The sequence below is a fragment of the Bufo gargarizans genome, chromosome 3, assembly GCF_014858855.1.
Source record: "Bufo gargarizans isolate SCDJY-AF-19 chromosome 3, ASM1485885v1, whole genome shotgun sequence".
Lineage (NCBI taxonomy): Eukaryota > Metazoa > Chordata > Amphibia > Anura > Bufonidae > Bufo > Bufo gargarizans.
This window is the reverse complement of record NC_058082.1, coordinates 107,269,364-107,290,734: the sequence shown is the minus strand read 5'-3', so window position 1 is coordinate 107,290,734 and position 21,371 is coordinate 107,269,364. Positions and strand designations below refer to the sequence as shown.

General features: G+C 43.2%; 1 protein-coding gene across 1 annotated transcript in view; it reads right to left on the bottom strand.

Annotated features, from left to right (window-relative positions):
• The window catches only part of RARG (retinoic acid receptor gamma), a 202,867-nt gene extending 198,780 nt beyond the window's left edge, over positions 1-4,087 (bottom strand). Inside the window, exon 1 of the mRNA XM_044286081.1 lies at positions 3,942-4,087. The gene's annotated coding sequence lies outside the window, so the exon portion shown is untranslated. The remainder of the gene's footprint in view (positions 1-3,941) is intronic.
• Positions 4,088-21,371: the final 17,284 nt, after the last annotated feature.

Here is a 21,371-nt window from a genome sequence, read left to right as displayed (position 1 = left end):
ATGGACAACTGGGCCCAAGGCAACCTATTCTACATCAGTGATGGGAAAATTACCAGAATGCTCCCTTCAACCAATTCAAATATATAAGTAAGAGGACATTTGTTCACACGTGTATTAGGCAACTGCACAAGTAACAATTCCCTGATTCAGTGGTAATATCAGAATCTATCCTATAGCTGCTATTGCTATGGGAAGCTGAGGAATTACCAATGATCCCCCTTTTGCCTCGTATACCTCTCAGCAGACTGCGAGCTGTCATACAGCAACCTGTACTGTGCAGTCTGGCAGGATGGCCATGGGGCAAGTGAATTCCCCTGGTTGATTTTTATTTTTATAATCATAATCATTAATAAGACCAATAAAGACAGCACCTTGCTACTGTCTTTATTGGTCTAACCTGAATGTCATCTTATGCATTTATTCCAGGTCCTCCACAATGTGCATTCCTATTTTGTTAAGCAACTGTTATGTTCACATGCAATGTGCCTGGTACACCAGCAGGTGGCAGCAAACACGGCAGAGCTATACTTAGAATGGAACTTACCATTCCATTCTAACACCCCTGTGTGGAGAAGTGGGCTAGTCCCACTTCCTGCAGGACGGGTGGGGACCAGTTTCTAGTTAGTGTAGCTTCCCCCTGCTAGGGGACAGGTGTGGAGGGGCACATCTCTGCTGGATGTGCCCACGCCAGCCAGAGCACCTTAAGCTCTGCTGGCCATAGAGGCCAAAGCTTGATACCTCAGGAGCCAGGAGGAAAATTCCCTGGCATAACCATAAGTCAGACCAATGAGAGAAGTGCAGCATACAGAAGTAACAGTATATTAAGAAAGCCTGTCATTACAGCAGAGAGAGAGAGAAAGCAAGCAGAGTTATTGAAGAAGCCTTCCAGTTTAATACTAAAGTCTGCTGGGACCAAGACAAAGCTTAAATACTGTTTCTGATGAACATGTATTCAAGTAAAGCTTCTGTTCAACTACATACAAGGTCACGATTCAATCTTTCTTTCAAATCCCTCAATTATTCCCCCTATTTATTGAGTCGGAGCCGAAGCCTGGGGCCCAGCTGTATCCAGGTAGGAGCACTGTGACACACATAGAGATACATTTTAGGCCGCACTTAAACACTCAGCATTCCTACATATGGGACGTGTTTTATATATAGAGGGCCCTAGGGTGAGGCGCCGTTGCATATTCATGTAATTTACTGTGTTTATACAGGTCCAGCATGGGATGAGATTTCCTTTTATGAAGACCTGTCACCTCTCCTGAGTCCTGACATGCCTGTTTTATTAGCTACTTGCATTCCCCATGTAATAACAATCCTGCAGCATCTATTCTTATGTCTGTATGTTGTGCCATTACTTTATTATTTCTACTAGAAGTTATGAATGAATTGCTAGCAGTCTGCAGTAAGGGTACAGAGCGGCGGTAACCAGTTGGGGGGTACCTGCCCAGCCTAAAAAATGATTGGATAGAGCAATTCTGTGCAGGTACACCCCCCCCCCCCCCCCCCAACTGGTTACCACCGCTCTGTACCCTTACTGCAGACTGCTAGCAATTCATTCATAACTTCTAGTAGAAATAAGACAGGACTGACACAACATACAGACATAAGAATAGATCCACCAGTATTGTTATTACATGGGGGATACATGAAGCTATTAAAACAGGCATGTCAGGAGCGGTGACAGGTCCTCTTTAAGACTGTCTATCTGTGTACAAGTGCAAAAAAAAATAAATAAACTTGTTATAGGGGTTGTAATGTAATATAATAAAACACAAATGCTTAGTACTGTACATGGTCCACAAAAAGATTAGAATGCAAAAATGTGTGTGTGTGTGTATATATATATTTATATATACACACACTATATTACTATATATACACTCATACAGTAATATCCTAAAAAGAATTTCTGAGTCAGCGATGTAAAAAAAAATCCAAATCCAAATAAATGATACCGTAACGTTCAGCCAAAGGACCCACAATTTATTAATTTGTAACTTTGAAGTGTTATCCTGGGACAGAGCAGTCGAGCAAATCTCCCATTTCTGTCACACTCCCTACAATCTAAGTGTCTTCAACACACAAACCAACGCTGTGGTTACCTAACCACATCACAGGGTCACTAAACCGCTCTTCCCCGAACTCCCTCCTTTTACCATCATCCTCCTGCGGTACCACACACAAAATCACAGAGCCGCAGTCAGACACAACTCCGGGGGGCAAGAGGCGGGGCAGGAAAGGGTGCTGGTTCTTTACCCTTATGCCAACCCCCCCCCCCCCTTCCTCCTCTGAGTTCACCTCATCTTACCTCCTTTCCCCCCAGTACCCTCTTCTTCAACCTCCTCCACTATAAAAAATATTAAAGCATGCTGGAAAATGATAAATGGCAGTGGAGACTCCTGCTGGTAGTCTTGGGAATTGCACCGAATCTCACTTTAGTTCCAGCACAGCTAAGGGTTACTTGGTAAAGGTGAGCTCTTTTAGTATATAGCCAATACACAATGCTTTCCAATGTAGCTTAGCAAAAGATAGGAAAGTGTTCAATATTTCTGAATGTAGCAGTGCTGAATGTGTCATTAACCCATTCGTGACCACAGTAACATGCAGTAGGTTTGCCTGCAGTCTTATCTAATGACATAATGTGATCTCAGAATGAGCAGATTGGTAGCCATGACTTACTGCAAACACACTTTTATATCAAATTCCATGTTACCTATTTTGGAAAAATAATATATACACTATCAAATACATTTCTATAATATATATATATACATTTCATCACCAAACATACATAAAAAAAAGCTAAAAATAAGAATACAGTGTAGTCCATAGTGGAAAAATGTCTGCTGAACCTTATGGAAAGGAAAGGGTGAAAAGCGAATACTGACAATTAAAAGCAAAAACGTCCTTGCGCCTGTGAAAAGTTGTAGTGAATTACACTGGGGATCCTAAGCAAGTACAATAAGGATCATAACAAGTATAATGGGATTATAAGCAAGTATAATGGGGATCATAACAAGTATAATGGGGATCATAAGCAAGTATAATGGGGATCATAACAAGTATAATGGGGATCATAAGCAAGTATAATGGGGATCATAACAAGTATAATGGGGATCATAACAAGTATAATGGGGATCATAAGCAAGTATAATGGGGATCATAAGCAAGTACAATGGGGATCATAAGCAAGTACAATGGGGATAATAGGGAAGTATAATGGGGATCATAAGCAAGTACAATAGGGATCCTAAGCAAGTATAATGGGGATCCTAAGCAAGTACAATGGGGATCATAAGCAAGTACAATGGGGATCATAAGCAAGTACAATGGGGATCATAAGCAAGTACAATAGGGATCATAAGCAAGTATAATGGGGATCATAGGCAAGTATAATGGGATATTAAGCAAGTGCAGTGAGGGTGATGAGATCAGTTCAGAGCAGTGGCTGCAGGTCAGTAAAAGCCCTGGAGCATCTTAAGGTGCAGTCAAGAGGAAAGAGAAGACGAAATGACCATAGTGAAGTAATGGAGCGGCGAGACGTAGAGGCAGGAATAGGAGGCGGAAGACCAGGCTAGCAGGAGAAACTATGAAGAAGTGTAGAGAAAGCAGCCGTACAGAAGAGGGGGCGCCTGGAGCACCAAGAAAGCCAGAGAGAGTGCAAGGAGTCTTAAAGACGGGGCAGGCTGACAGCCGTGACCTCTGCCCTCCCTCAGCCAAACACAAAAGCAACGTGTCACTAGGCGCTCGGACCGCAGAGGGCACAGGGGGCACAGAGGGCACAGAGGACCAGGGGGCGAGAGGGCAGAGCACGGAAAAGGGCACCAGCCGGGGCCAATTACTGAGGGAACTTCCTGAGATGAGAAATCTCCCCTCCTCCCTGAGAAGTCCCCTAAAAGAAAACAATAGGCGCCCCCCAGCCGCCGGCCACTCACCTTGTCCGCAGGTCCAGCCTCCGGCAGAGCACCGGGAGTGAGTGCGGGTGAGTGCGTGTGTGAGTGCTCGCCCTGCTCTCACTTACACTACCAGCTCATTACAATCTGCTATTCATAACCCGGGTCATGTGACTCCACTCACAAAATATAAAGCACATTTTTTTCTCTTCACAAACCACAGAATGAATTTCAGTGGAAAGCACGGAAAATGTGCCCCCTCCTCCGGGCTGTGCCATTCCAGGCAGTGTAATTACAGCAGCAGACGTGGAGGACGCCGACCAGGCTGCTTTCACACCTAGCTTTTTTACATTTTTGCGTTTTTTTTTGTGGCAAAAAAAAAAAAGCCAGCTCCAGATGTTTGCAGAAAGTCTATGGGGAATGGGAAACAGGGGACACACAAGCGGTTTTTTTTTCTACTGGGCTTTTCGTTAGACTACAGTCACATCAGCATTTTTCTTTTCTGGTATTGAGATCCGACAGAGGAGCTGAAAACCGGAGAAAAACGCTTCAGTTTTGTCCACATTCATTGTCAATGGAGCAAAACGGAGCGGAATGAAATGCACCAGAATGAACGGAATGAAATGCCTCAGAATGCATTCCGTTACGTTTCATTGCGTTCCCATGCCGGACAGAAAACCGCAGCGTTTTTGTGTGTGTGTCATGGGATAATGATCCAGCACCATTGACTTACATTGTGTGTCATGCTGGATCCATCTTGCTCAGTATTCCATGACGCGCACAAAAACGCTGCTTGCGTGTTTTATCGGACATGAAAGAAAACGGATGCTGCCCCCATTGACTTAATGGTTTTAGTGCCGGATGCGTCATGGCTATTTTAGAGATAATAGAACCAGATCCATTCAGAACAGATGCAGCCGGTTGTATTATTCTAACGAAGCGTTTTTACTGATCCCTGCTGGATCCATGTAAATTAGGTGGCTTTTTGTTTTTTACGGTTTTTAAGGCACAGCATGCTAAAACTTTTGCCACTTTTAGTGGCTTTTTTTTTTGAGCTGACATCTCCTCAGGGTTGCCAATCGTCCAGAAATTTCTGGACAGTCCGGAAAAATAGGCGACTTTTTTCCTTTGTTCGTGATTTATTTTGGGGCTGGTGGTACGTGACTAGACTATTTTGGTGGTAATGAGGTATTATCAGTATGTTGAGCTATAGACAAGGGTTACTCATAATCTTTCTCATCAATTATGGTTTTTCAATTTGTCCGGAAAAAATGGCTGTCTATGATTTGGGGATAGGTTGCGAGAAAAAAAAATTCTGGTAGGCATGAAATTAGCTCTGGTAATTTTTTTTTCTGTAAAAGTGCTGGCATTTTTTATTTTTTGGGGGGAACCAGCAGTTTTGTAGCATTTTTTCTGGATTTTTTGCACATCGTGGGGGGTATTTATCAAAACTGGTGTAAAGGAAAACTGGCTTTGTTGCCCCTAGCAACCAATCAGATTTCACCAGTTTTTTTCCAAAGAAGTTCAGAAAAAATAAAAGTAGGAATCTGATTGGTTGCTATGGGCAACTGAGCTAGTTTTCCTTTGCGCCAGTTTGGATCAATCTCCCCCAGTGTGTCTTACCACTAGCACTTTCTTCATGGTGTTTTTTTTCCCCCTAAAGATAAGTGCCGAAAACACAGAAAGTTTTCCAGCATGCTGTGTTTTTCAAATGAAGCCAAAAATATATATATACGCCACCTAATGGACTAAAACGCCAGAAGCAAAAAAAAAGCTCTTGTGTGTCCTGTATTCCGTATTTCTCAGCACTTTTACAGCAAACAAAGCATCTAAAAACACAAAAGTGCAGAAAAAACAACATGGGAACCTCCCCCTCATAGCCATTTAGTAAAAACCATCGCTAAAAAAAAGTATAACCATAAAAAATGCCTGCTATATAGAAAACATGTGAGCAGTTTCTATGGGTTTTTTTAGTTGTAAAAAATGCAAGTGCAAATTTATGAAGTGAAAATGAAAAACGTGGTTCAGGGCCCTTATGCAGATTAGGTTCGGGGGGGGGGGGGGGAGATTTATTAAAATGGTGTAAAAGAAACCTGCCTTAGTTGTCCTCAGCAACCAATCAGATTCTACTTTTCATTTTCCGAAGGAGCTCTGAAAAATGAAAGGTGGAATCTGATTGGTTGCTATGGGTAACTAAGCCAGTTTTCTCCTATATTTTTGTAGGTGTTTTTGCACACTATGGGGGGATTTAACGTGAGGGTAATATACAAAATCAGTTTTGCGTGAGTCTGTTTTGGTGCACTTTGAGCCAAATTTATCAAATGTCACACGATGTTTGTTAAATTTGGCACATCTTTAAAGGGCTCATGCACACAACCGTATGTTCGGTCTGCATCCGATCCGTGTTTTGCAAATCAAAATGGAAGCGGTCATGTGCAGGAGCTCTAAGCCACAGTCATAAATCAGGAGTGAAACTCATTAACATAGCTAACCACACCCACTTGAGTGGTGTAAGAGAGCCCTCACGCATTGCGGAATTATGCAAAGTTGCGTGGATTGTGGTGCAGATTTTGTTGGGATAGCGTGGATATTTGTTTTTGAAAGATGCGGATTTCTGTGATTACATCTCCACTGAAATCAATGGAGACATTCCGCTACAGAAAATCCACAACAAAACATTATTTGCGTTCTGCTCCGCGGCAGAATGAATATTCCCCAGTGGAACAGAGCGCAGGCATTGACGCATTTCATCCCCACAGGCTAAACAAGGGAATGTCTTTATGTTGCAGATTTTGCTAGGGAAAGTTCCGCAACTTGGGGTGGGGGGGGGGACCCTATAAATAAAAAAAAGTACCAAAAATGTTGAACATTTTGAAGACAGAAGGGCAGGGTGTGATAAATTCCCCCCAAAGCATCTTACCACTAGCGGTTTCTTCATGGCGCTTTTCCCCGGTATAGAATTTGAGGTAAAATCTACACCAAAATACCAAGAACTCCAGCAGGCCGAAGAAAGATAAAAAAACAACACATACTTAAAGGGGTTCTGCACTTTCATTTAACTGATGATCTATCCCCTGGATAGATCATCAGCTTCTGATCGGCGGGGGTCCGACACCTGGGACCCCCACCGATCAGCTGTTTAAGGGTACTTTCACACTAGCGTTTTTCTTTTCCGGCGCTGAGTTCTGTCCTCGGGGCTCAAATCCGGAAAAGAACTGATCAGTTTTATCCTAATGCATTCTGAATGGAGAGTCCGTCCTTCAGGATGCATCAGGATGTCTTCAGTTCAGTCTTTTTGACTGATCAGGCTTTTCAGAAAAACGTAGCACGTTGTATTTTTACCTCCGGCCAAAAAGCCTGAACACTTTGACTGAACGCCTGATCAGGCTTTTTTCCCATTGACTTGCATTAACGCCGGATCCGGCCCCGTGTGTTCAGTTAAAACGGATCCGGCTTTTGCATGTTAAACCCGAAAAATGTGAAAAAAAAGTTAAAGTCCATAAATGGCGGATCCGTTTTTTCCAATGCATTTTTCCATTGTGATCGAAAGCCTGATCAGGATTCAAATGTAATCCGTTTTCACACGTTTTTCCGGATCCGGCGGGCAGTTCCAGTGTCGGAATTGAATGCCGGATTAAAACAACGCTAGTGTGAAAGTAGCCTGAGAAGGCAGCGGTGCTCCAGCAGCACCGCGGCCTTCTCACTGTTTACCGCCGGCCCAGTGACATCACGACTAGTATCAACTAGCGTGGGCGGTGTAAACAGAGCTTAGCCCTGCCCACGCTAGTTGATACTAGTCGTGACGTCAGTGGGCCGGCGGTAAACAATGCGAAGGCCGCGGCGCTACTGGAGCGCCGCTGCCTTTTCAAACAGCTGATCGGCAGGGGTCCCAGGTGTCGGACCCCCGCCGATCAGAAGCTGATGATCTATCCAGAGGATAGATCTTCAGTTAAAACAAAGTGCAGAACCCCTTTAACAAAAAAACTTTGGGGGTCATTCATCAAACCGCCCCTAGCAACCAGATTCCTCCTTTCCTTTTGGACAGCTCCTTTGGAAAATGAAAGGAGGAATCTGATCGGTTGCTATGGGCAACTAAGCCAGGTCTTCTTTACACCAGTTTGATAAATGACCCCTCTTGTGTGTCCCGCGTTTCATATTTTATAATACCTTCAGCCAATATCTGGAGCTGTCAATAAAACACTGCAAAAAAAGGCACTAAAAACAAGCGCAAAAGTGCAGAAAAATGCTAGCAAAAACCTACACGTGAACCTACCCTCACACAGTCATTTAGAAATATATGCAGCTAAATAAAAACACAAAACCATAAAAGTACAAGTTTAGGGCTTGTTTACACAACCGTTGCCCCTCCGTGCCTGTGCTGTGGACTGCAAATTGCGGTCCGCAGTGCACGGGCACCGACCGTATCTGCGATCCATCCGTTCCGTAAAAGGATAGAGCAAGTTCTATCTTTTTGCGGTGCGGAGGCACGGAACCCCATGAAGCACTCTGTAGTGCTTCTGTGGGGTTCCATTCCGTGCTTCCGTTCCGCATCTCCAGATTTGCGGACCCTTTCCAGTGAATGGGTCCGCCTTCGTGATGCGAAATGCACACGGCCGGTACCCCGTGTATTCGGGCCGCAATACGGGAAGGGAGGGGCAACGGTCGTGTGAATGAGCCCTTATGTGTATAGAGGACCTAAGGCTGGTGTCACACACAGCTTTTTTCTGACATCTTGGAGGGGGTTTGTGGTTTTTGGTGGATTTTGTTTTCTAGCGTCTTTTGCTGCGTTATTTAGGCAAAATAAAAATCCAGATGTTACATGGATGTCTATGGGAAATTAGACATTTTTTTGGTTTTAAATCTAAGCATCCTCTGGGTCTGGCGCTTTTTCCCCCACTGCTGGTGTTTTTCTCCATAGACCTCCATTAGGTTTAGTTATAGCTTGGCTGTTGTGTTTTTTAAATGGCGTTTTTTTTTTTTGTACCAATGCTTTTTCCCCATACAGCTCTTCAGAGGAAGTGCCACATTACAGGGGGTACATACTTTCCTGGAAAAAAAAAACATAAATGGGGAGATTTATTAAGATCAGTGCGATCTGCTCTTCCCATGCGCTGATGGAGGATGCGCCTAATTTATGACAAGGCGCAGGCAGTCTGTGCACCTAGCCAGAAATTCTGGCTAAAAGATTTGCACCAGAAAACTGGAGTAAATGAAGATACGTTTGTTGTGGTGGCTGGTCACACCCTTTCCCGCCCTTGCCACACACCCTTTTGGAAATGTGGCGAGGGTGGCGTAAAAAATCCAATTGTGACAATTTAATTTTTTTAAAGTTGCATGCAAAAATTTTCAAACTGCCAAAAACCGAATGGCAAATATCCTAAAAGCTTACAAAAATACCATTAGAAACGGCAGTTACTAAAACCACTATATGAGCAAAAACGCCTCAAAATGGCCAAGTCAGGTGTCATCAAACAGACGCCAAACTGTGCATGGCAGCACTCATAGAGCGCTTCATGACTAGTTCTGACTTCTGGGAAAGCTGGGTGACTATTTCTACCATTAGAGCTCACACATAAGGTCTTCACCCAGCTTTCCAGAAACCTCGAGAGGGAAATATATAGATATATTCAAACAAAGCATGGATTGTTTTCTGACTAGGTAAAATAAGGGATTTGGGACAGCTGGGTGTTACCCTATGGATGCTGTAATGGTGGCCATATTGGCTGACGCCCACCTTTATGGCCATCAGCCGGTACGTTTCAGACCCAGCTGCGAATCCACAGCAAAAACAGCATCTGGGTTTTGTTGCAGATTCTGCAGCAGATAATACCATGGATTTAAAGGGCGACTAGTTCCGGGATCATGCGTAAATTTCAATCTCTCGCTAGAGATGTGGTGAGAGATTCAGACTCACGCTTGCACTGTGGGTTATAATCCCATGATAGGATCACATGCCCAATGTACGGGACGTGATCCCAAAAGTGGCCGCTGCATTCCTGGGATCATGGCGCATCTTGGATAAACCCTTTAAAGGGGTTTTCCCGAAATTTTTTATCAATGGCCTATCCTCAGGACAGATCATCAATAACAGTTTGGCGGGGATCCATGACAATTCTCTAACATCTGGATATACCCTAACTCAGGGTGCATACTCACTGCATCTCCAGTGTATGTAGAAATTACCAAAGTATACCCCCAATGTATGCCTCGGACAGGGCGGACAGCGCCTGATGAAACCTTGGGCTGCCCACTCATCGCTTTCAGCCACCTTTTCAATTGCGCTCATTTCAGCTATGCCCCATCCACCATGCACAGAACAAAAGCCACACGGTCCCCCTCCTAGGGTCAGCTTCAGGATGTTCCGCATGGGCGGAGTTAACAGCAGCCTCTCATCTAATTGTCCTTGTTACCTCCACCTCCCATTTTATGGCCGCAGTCCTTCTGCAGGGACTTATTAACCTTATCCCGGATGGAGGGGAACGATGTTATTTACATGGGACTGTATGTTGGAGGGGCTAGAGGGAGGGGATGATGTTATTTAGATGGAAATGTATGTTGGAGAGGGAGATGTTATTTACATGGAATTACATGTTGGAGGTTAGTGTTGGGCGTGAATATTCGAATTGCGAATATTTATTGCAAATATCGGCACTTCGAAAATTCGCGAATATTTAGAATATAGTGATATATATTCATAATTTAGAGTATTCAAGATTTTTTTTTTCATCAGTAACCTCCCTTCTTGCTTGTGGGCCAATGAGAAGCCTGCAATATCTTTGTCTGAGCTTAGCAACATCCCTAGAAACCAATAGGAAAGTTGCCTACCCCTTACTATGTAAGAACCTCCCCAGCAGCCATTTTCTGTAGTTTTATGGAGTTCTGAGAGAGACAGCAGTGTCATTGCTGTGCTCTGCGCTTTCCACTCATTACATTAGATAGTTAGCTTATATATATATAATACAAATAGTTAGTGGGAGATAGGATATAACCTACACTGACTGATATAGTGTAGCTGTTGCACTGCAGTGTGTTAGGTAGTGTGATAGGTTCTGCTGTCTATACATAAATGCAGACTTGCTAAAATGTGAAGTTTCACGTATTGCGCCAAAATATTTGCATCATTAGTGTCCATTAGCGCAATCGCAAATATATTGGAGCACTCTAACTGCATATAAAGCCATTTTTAATGTTCTGCCGTGCCAACCATTTTCTCCAGTCTCCAGCAAAAGTGACCCACGCCTGTATTTAGTGCGCCGTTACGCGAATATTACATTGCCGATTTTTCACAATCAATAAAATAATCGTGAATCCGCGAATATATGACGAATATCCGCCCAAATATTCATGAAATATCTCAAATTCGAATATAGCCCCTGCCACTCATCACTATTGGAGATGCTGATGGGAGGGTAGAGAGTTATATACATGGGACTGTATGTTAAAGGTGCTGGAGGAAGGACAGTGATGTTATTTACATTATTTACTGTATGTTGGAGAAGCTGACGGGAGGGGAGAGATGTTATTTAGACTAGTAATAGTTTACCTGCATAAATACCAACCTCTTTGGGCACGTTCACATCTGTTAGATGAGCAGAACAATGAAAATAATGGAAGTGCTGAATCCAGCACATAACTGACCCAAACGGAGCTGAACAGACTCCACTGACGATGATGGAGTCCTGTCACAAGGGTGACACGGCCTATTGCTGACTCTGTCAGAAGGTCACAGCGGGTGGCTATGCGCTCTGTTCTCAAGGGATCGTTCCATGACCTAGTGGTGAGAATAGATTCCGGTCCAGGTTTTCCTGCTTAGGTTTGCAATCCTTTTTGTCCCATTTTGGAACCTGTAGCTTTTCCTTGCAGCTGTTCTCTGTCAGCCACTCCTAGCTACTATATATTCTCCCTTTCTACTTCCCTTGTTGCCAGATATAGACTTTCCTTCCAGATCTTCTATTCTGACCTCAGGTGGACAACTGTTGATGTGGAGCCGTTGGAACTGGAGCTGTTGGATCTCTGGTTCACTCCTGTTGTCTCCCTATACGTGTTAGTGGTGGGGACTAGTGCTTCCACCGCCCTACTCACTGCCTAGGGCTTATTTCAGGGTAGACCAGGGACAAGGCACGTGATCGGTGTACAGGTTAGCTGTCCATCTAGGGACGTCAGTGCAGCCAGGTGCCAATGCCAGGTGAGCTAGGGGTCACCACTTCTCCCTCTCCCTAGTGGAAGGGTACTCCTCTTCTGTCCCCTCTGCGGCGCACTTCTGTTATTTGCCATCTCAGACATGATAAGTCCATTCATTTTACATTCGAGATCCTGTCTTTTTACCAGACAAAAAAATTCCTGCATGTAAATAAGCCCTTAAAGGCTATGTACACCTTTGGGGGGCAATTTCACTTGCATTTTACTCATTTTGAGCTAAAAATAATTTTTTCAGTTGGCCTTTATTAAAAATATTCAGCCGTTCTGTCACAAAGAGTTAAGGATTTGTCTAGCTGTGTGAATGGTACCTTCACTTTCATTTTGTGCTGTCATCTAATAAACCTTATCTCTAAATTACCAAAAGGTCATCTACACTGACACATTTAAACCACATTTTTATCAGTAAGATAGGAATTGAGCTATAATAAGTGTTTAGGAGGTCAGAGTTCAGAGATAAAGAACCGTCAGATGAGCTGACTGATGGAACAGAGTGAAAATTCAGAGCCTGCTACTAGAGAAAATGAAGGCTGCACAGAGACAGGAGTTCAACATTTTTAATAAAAATAAAGACCAATTGAAAAAAATTATTTCTAGTTCAAAATGAGTACAATGCAACCATTTAAAAAATTGCCCCAAAGGTGTTCATAGCCTTTAACATTATGTAGGCGGATGTATTATTTATTGGAATATCTGCAACTTTCGTACTCCTCTTCAGCTAAAAATCGGTCTGTGTAAAAGGACCTTTAGCACAGGGCATTGTGTGTTGCTACAGACAAAACATGCAGTAGGAATACTGTTTGAAAGTTACCAAAGTGTCTTTATCCCACTGATTATTATCCTCCATGAAACCCCAAACTGAAGTTAGAGCTATTTGTGTATTACAGTCGTTATACTATCAGATTATGTTGTTATTGATTGTTTTTATTGTACTTTGTTTCTTTGCTTCTTTTCGGAGTGGCAGCTAGCCGACGTCAGAGATAGCACAACACCACTAAGCCAGAACAGGGAATAGCTCGGAGACTAGGGGCTATATTTTATTTTTCCTATGTTCCTGGCCTGTGTAGGTGTCTCTAACATCATTGTATATATTGTATGTAGCCCAAAATGTTATCGGTCTTTCCTACTCAGTTTTCTTTTTTTCTAATTTTAAACTAGCTACTAATAATAGCTGTTCTAATATATGGTTTAGCCTTCCCTGTGATTTATAGTTTGCTAAGGACTCTTTTACATGGACAGAGGATTGGGGCAGTTTCCGGGGACAAACGTTCCAGCGGACTCTTGTTCCCAATAATTGCCCGTGTAACCTAAAATCAATGTTAGTCAGCAGCACATCGCTCTGTGTAAACAGGAGCGTGCTGCCAACAAAGAATGAATCTGTATGGGGATGAGCGACACAGTAATACACATACAGACGTGGACAAAATTGTTGGTACCCTTTGGTCAATGAAAGAAAAAGTCACAATGGTCACAGAAATAACTTTAATCTGACAAAAGTAATAATAAATTAAAATTCTATAAATGTTAACCAATGAAAGTCAGACATTGTTTTTCAACCATGCTTCAACAGAATTATGTAAAAAAATAAACTCATGAAACAGGCATGGACAAAAATGATGGTACCCCTAACTTAATATTTTGTTGCGCAACCTTTTGAGGCAATCACTGCAATCAAACGCTTCCTGTAACTGTCAATGTGACATCTGCACCTCTCAGCAGGTATTTTGGCCCACTCCTCATGAGCAAACTGCTCCAGTTGTGTCCGGTTTGAAGGGTGCCTTTTCCAGACTGCATGTTTCAGCTCCTTCCAAAGATGCTCAATAGGATTGAGGTCAGGGCTCATAGAAGGCCACTTTAGAATAGTCCAATTTTTTCCTCTTAGCCATTCTTGGGTGTTTTTAGCGGTGTGTTTTGGGTCATTGTCCTGTTGCAAGACCCATGACCTGCGACTGAGACCAAGCTTTCTGACACTGGCTAGTACATTTCTCTCTAGAATTCCTTGATAGTCTTGAGATTTCATTGTACCCTGCACAGATTCAAGACACCCTGTGCCAGACGCAGCAAAGCAGCCCCAGAACATAACAGAGCCTCCTCCATGTTTCACAGTAGGGACAGTGTTCTTTTCTTGATATGCTTCATTTTTTCGTCTGTGAACATACAGCTGATGTGCCTTGGCAAAAACTTCGATTTTTGTCTCATCTGTCCACAGGACATTCTCCCAGAAGCTTTGTGGCTTGTCAACATGTAGTTTGGCATATTCCAGTCTTGCTTTTTTATGATTCGTTTTCAACAATGGTGTCCTCCTTGGTCGTCTCCCATGTAGTCCACTTTGGCTCAAACAACGACGGATGGTGCGATCTGACACTGATGTTCCTTGAGCATGAAGTTCACCTTGAATCTCTTTAGAAGTCTTTCTAGGCTCTTTTGTTACCATTCGGATTATCCGTCTCTTAGATTTGTCATCAATTTTCCTCCTGCGGCCACGTCCAGGGAGGTTGGCTACAGTCCCATGGATCTTAAACTTATGAATAATATGTGCAACTGTACTCACAGGAACATCTAGTTGCTTGGAGATGGTCTTATAGCCTTTACCTTTAACATGCTTGTCTATAATTTTCTTTCTGATCTCTTGAGACAGCTCTTTCCTTTGCTTCCTCTGGTCCATGTCGAGTGTGGTACACACCATATCACCAAACAACACAGTGATTACCTGGAGCCATATATATAGGCCCAATGGCTGATTACAAGGTTGTAGACACCTGTGATGCTAATTAGTGGACACACCTTGAATTAACATGTCCCTTTGGTCACATTATGTTCTGTGTTTTCTAGGGGTACCATCATTTTTGTCCATGCCTGTTTCATGAGTTTATTTTTTTACATAATTCTGTTGAAGCATGGTTGAAAAACAATGTCTGACTTTCATTGGTTAACATTTATAGAATTTTAATTTATTATTACTTTTGTCAGATTAAAGTTATTTCTGTGACCATTGTGACTTTTTCTTTCATTGACCAAAGGGTACCAACAATTTTGTCCACGTCTGTAGTAACACTCATTCATCCCCATACAGAGAAGATGATTGCTGCATGTAAATGAAGATGAATGAGAGAGCAATGATCAGGAATGACTGATCATTCCTGATCATTGCCCAATGTTAGTGCCACAGACTCTAATAAATAAGAGGTATCGGAAGGTACAATTTCGCTGAGCATTGCAAAAAAAAGTCAGGGATACAGAGAGCATTGGTAATAATGTGCTGTATTTTGTTGAAATACTGTATGCTTTTTGTAGAACCTCTCTGTATAGAGTAGTTTAGACAACAGCACTATCTTATACAGTTAAAAAGACTTACACTAATGTATTGACAGGGCCAGGCACTAAAAAGCTCATCATGCTTGTTCCTGTCAATCAAAGTGCAGAGGGTGTGGCAGTTGCAGAGAGAGCGGAGCCTCTAGGAGTAAGGCCCCATGCACACGGCCGTGTTTCACGGCCGTGTGCGGGCCGTGGAACCGCGGCCTGGATCCCTCCTGAGAGCAGGAGCGCACGGCGTCATAGCAACCAGTGACGCCGTGCGCTCCTGATCTCAGGAGGGATCCAGGCCGCGGTTCCACGGCCCGCACACGGCCGTGAAACACGGCCTGTTTGCATGGGGCCTAACAGCATAGAATAAAAGACTCCCGCTCTCCACTGGATTGCTTTTTAAGTGCTGTATTCTTTTATTAGGTGGACATCCAGTCCCCAACCACAAATTGAACATTTTTGGCCAGAGGCCTTCACCAGAATACTAGAAATACATACAAAGTGCAATCAGAATTGTGAATGCAAGGTAGTACAGGATACAAGACAATTACAAAATACAATATATTACAATAGTGGACATATGCATCCAGTCTCAAGAGATCTCTAAAATCCATGGTAGTTAGAACCAGAACAACTACACTGTATTGGATTATACTGGTGATGAATACTGGGATGATAGCAAAAATGGCTATACGTATAATAATAAATCTTCAAAAGACAAGGTTTTCTCAACAAAATTGTGATGTGTCAAGAAAATTCATCCAACTCTGGGTATTCTAAAGCTTGTGGATTATTAGCCATATACCCATATAGTGTCTTTATCAATCAATTTATACCCATACATGTACCAATATCATTTCACAACCCAAGAATACCCATAGTTGGATGTATTTTTTGGACACTTCACTATTTTGGTCTATGAAAAAACAAAAAGATGTGTCTGGCTGATGTTACTTGAGGATATCACTGTGATTGTTTTCATCGTTTTATGGCTCACACTAAATGCTGCTGATGCATTCGTATCAGTGGACTGCTATGATTTTTGAATAAGTTGTCCAGAAAAAAAGGAAAATTCAGGTCGGCAGGACTGGCATCTGACAGTCCAGAAATTCGTCCAGCCGTGCACTTGCTTCTTATACAGAATGGCAAAATAAACTGGAATGTCACAAGACCAGAAGTTCAAGCTGAGATAACCAAAAGTCAAAGTCATTGTCACATACTTTATGATGAAATCTTCCAACTAGCAGCTATCTCCTTTGTCTTCCCCATGAGCATACATGCTCGGATTGGCTGAATGTGCCAGTTGGCTGAATATTTTCCTTGGAAGAGGCCAACAAGCTGGTGACCAATACTTCCACAGAACAAAAGCATTGGTTTATTAAAATCCAGCATGCTAAATCCTCAAATGTCTAGACATCTGTCATCAGGGGACAATCAGGAGGCCCATACACAATGAACTGGATATTGTTGACATTAATCTAATGTGCATAGGCAGCCTGTCTCTGGTCATCCCTATTTCATACCTGACAGTAATATTGTTCATTCACGTCTTATTATGTATTCCCTGCAGAACTGAAAATCCAACTACTAAGCTGTCTATTCAGCTTTACCGACAGGCTCCCATGTTACAGACAGCTATGTTTTATGGTTAAACACTGTGACATTGAATGAGAACAGGAAAAGTCACAGGGACAGTGCCACATCAGCACTTCCCTGCTCCCAATGAGACCTGTCAATCTATCTAAGCCAAGTGGAGAGAATCCAACAGGGAGCCACCTTAATAAGGGCACAGGCTTACTTAGAAGCAAAATATTAATTAGGTACACAGTGTCTTTAAGTGGCAGCTCTGTTGCATCCAACTCCTGGGCAATGGCACTGGGGCTGTGGTCTCCAGAGAGTGGCAGCAATGAAGATGGCCGTATCTCCACGGAGCACTCTACTGCACTAACTGCACAGTCTCCAACAGTCATTTCCAGGGTGTGGTATTTCTGTCCTTGCACCCTACTGAGCATACTCTTCTCATTCATGGTATGCCCTTTCTCAAAACACACAGTTTTGCAAACAGTCTTTTACACAGTTGTTTCCAGACCGGCTGGCCTTTATCATAGGGTATTCAGATCCCTGGCTGATTCCAGGATGCACCTGCTAGGTGGCTTCTTTTTACCCTTGAGCTCTGGCCTCAATTTCTCTGCAGTGTTCAACTTCAGATGCCCTAGCTCAGGGATCTCAAACTGCGGCCCTCCAGCTGTTGCAAAACTACAACTCCCAGCATGCCCGGACAGCCTACAGGTATCAGCCTACAGCAGGGCATTGTGGGAGTTGTAGTTTTGCAACAGCTGGAGGGCCGCAGTTTGAGAGGCCTGTCCTAGCTAGTCCCTAAGATGTTAAACCTTCTTGCCTACTAGTACCAATCACAGCCACTATCTAGCTAGTTACTACACAGCTATATTGCTGGCTTTGTTTCCAGTAGAAGCTCAAACTCATTCCTGCTACTGACATGAGGTCTGCAGGGCTAAAGGACCTAAAAATCACATAGCCAAAAGGTCCTTGTGCATCTACACATATTATCCAACACACTAATACAACTGGCCAGTGAATAGCATCATAACTTTAAATATTATTTACTGCACACACAATTACAATGCACTAAATTATATGACAATGCAGGATATCCACAGGGTGTGTCCCCCCATCTCCAGGACAGCCCATCGCATCCTGACCAAGGTTTTTGACTCCCCAAGACCAGTGATATCACATTGCTGGCTACCTGCAACATTTCCTAACATTAAACAGCTACAGTTGCAAGAAAAAGTATGTGAACCCTTTGGAATGATATGGATTTCTGCACAAATTGGTCATAAAATGTGATTTGATCTTCATCTAAGTCATAACAATAGACAATCACAGTCTGCTTAAAGGGGTACTTACCATAGCGCATGCACGGCCTCGGCGTGCGCTTTCAGGACTGCGCGCGGCCAGCCGGGAGAAGAGAAGAAGTCGTCTGTGCAAGCGCGGCCACAGCGATTCCTGAGAAGAGCGGTGGCCGTAACCAGGGGAGACGGAAGACAACAGTCAGGTAAGTATATGTTTATTTTCTTCTAAGCAGACTGTGATTGTCTATTGTTGTGACTTAGATGAAGATCAGATCACATTTTATGACCAATTTGTGCAGAAATCCATATCCTTCCAAAGGGTTCACATACTTTTTCTTGCAACTGTATGTCCAGGGCCTGTGCACACAAGGTATTTTAGCCCCCTACTGCATTCCATTCCTTTGCGGTACCATTTTGATGGCATTTCTTAAGGGGTCAATACCGTAAAAAAACGCTTCAGTTTTGTCCCCATTCATTGTCAATGGGGACAAAACTGAACTGAACAGAATGGAATGCTCCAAAGTGCATTCTGTTCTGTTTAGCTGCGTTCCCATACTGGAGAGCAAACCGCAACATGTTGTAGTTTGTTTTCCATGCCGGGATGCGGAGCAAGAGGGATACGGCATGACCCCAATGCAAGTCATTGAGGTCGGATCAGTTTTCTCTGCCACAATAGAAAATCAGTCCTCCATTGACTTTCAGTGAAGTTCATGACGGATCCGTCTTGGCTATGTTAAAGATACTACAACCGGATCCGTTCATAACGGATGCAGATGGTTGTATTATCAGTAACGGAAGCGTTTTTGCTAAACCCTGCAGGATCCAGTAAAAATGCTAGTGTGAAAGTAGCCTAAGACCCACTCAGCGCATATGTAACACTTCACATCACATATCCAACATGTGTATCGTACATTTATGACAGATAACACTTGTCAGTGCGGAGAGGTGAATCAAACATAACATATAGGCATAACAATGAAAGTTTCAGTCCAACAATCCGACAATTCAACTAGGTGGAGTAGCCAACTCTGCATGGTCAAATGGTAACCCATACCATCCTTAACTTAAAGGATGCAGCTGTTTGTAAGAAGAGGTACACTGCGTTTCATTTTAACGCTCTGACAGACATTGGTTGGCCCTGTAAAGAGTACACTTTCTGCCCTTAAAGGGGTTGTCCGGGTTCAGAGCTGAACCCGGACATCCCTCCATTTCCCCCCCGGCAGCCCCCCTGACTTGAGCATCGGAGCAGTTCATGCTCCGATGCTCTCCTTTGCCCTGCGCTAAATCGCGCAGGGCAAAGGCATTTTTTGGAGATCCGGTGACGTACCGGGGCTCTCCATGGGGCTGACAGGAACCCCGGTGACGTCACCGGCACTGATGGGCGGGATTTAGCTCTGCTCTAGCCAGTAAAATGGCTAGGGCAGTGCTAAAGCCTGCCCATCAGAGCCGGTGATGTCACCGAACACACTGCCGGGCGGACGTTTCCGCCCAGCAATGTGTTGTTGAAAACAAAAGAACCCGTGCCCTGTGCGATCTAGCGCATGGCAAGGGAGCGCATCGGAGCATGAGATGCTCCAATACTAGCCTTAGAGGGGCTGCATGAGTGAAACCCCTTTAATACCGTGGTACTGCGGCAGACATTCTTATGATGGCATCATCTGGAAAGAACCTATGTATGGGTGCATGCTTCCTTGCATGAGTGCAGTTATTCCCATATGTAGTTCCTGGTACAGTCCAGTGTTTCCCCAGATAATTGGGCTACACAAAGTCAAAGAGTCTCTGTCTGCTGACAGTTTGGCAGCTGGTTGTTGGATTATTTTTATTTATATAGTAGAAATTATATTCTTGAAAACATTTTTCTTGGCTTGTTATTTTCTGATATGAGGATTTTGGAGGGGGTCCATCAATGTCCTATAGTGATTTCAGCTTTGGATACTGGACCAGATGCATTTCAGATCCAATGGACCCATTCCAAGTAGAGTCGACCCACATTTATATATACACTGGTACAGGAGCAGGAGTTGAGAAGCGGGTAGAGCAGATTTGTAGCCAGCAATTTCACTCAACATAAAATAAAATTATGCATGCATTCATTAAAGAAAGTTATACTTTGGGTACAGCCACATGGTCAGGTTTCAGCATGTAGTTTTGGAAGCCAAAAATCAGGAGTGGATCATAAAAGGAAAGAAAGCATAAACAACAGATACGACTTCTACTCTTTTTTTGATTCACCCCTGGTCTTGGATTCCAAAACGGCATACCCTTAAAGTGGTTGTCCAGGTTCAGAGCTGAACCCGGACATAACCCCTTCCTCACCAAGGCAGCCCCTCTGAGATGGGCATTAGAGTATTTCATGCTCCGATGCTCCCCCTTGCCCTTCGCTGCATCTCGCAGGGTAAGGGCTGTTTTGTTTACTTTTTTCAAATCCCCCCTGCGTGATTCAGCGCAGAGGGGCTGCCTGGGTGAAGAAGGGGATATGTCCGGGTTCAGCTCTGAACCCAGACACCACCTTTAAGTTGAATAGCAAATCATCCAAAAAACAAACATAAACATCCATATGTTTAACATGAAAAATAAATTAGATTTTTGGAAATCTATATCTGGAAGTAACCATGGGAAAATAAAATATCTAAAATTAGTGAGAGAGACAGTTCACGTACATTATTAGGATAATTCTGTGGCTCCTGTGGTTAATGTTATATTACAAAAAAGGAAGCTAAGAACTCAATAATGAATCTATAGGAAACAAGGCAGTCAGTATACAAGCAGTCGCATACCTCGAGGATTACACAGATGATTGTTTATATTTTATTAATACCAAATCACATACATTAAATTAATATAATCTATATTACTCAGTATGAATGATAATTCCTATAGCTTTCACTGAATGCAAAGATGAGAGGATCGCTGGTGTACAGATGACGGCAGAAACTGTCACTTACGCCCAGGCTCTGGATTCTTCAATGATGAAGGATTCTTGCCCAGAACCTACAAAATAAGAAAAGACAAATGTTGAACATGTGTGGAGACACAAGTCTCCAGACATCTGGACAGAATAAGAGCATATTTCCACCCAACATCTGCATGGAAAGAGGTA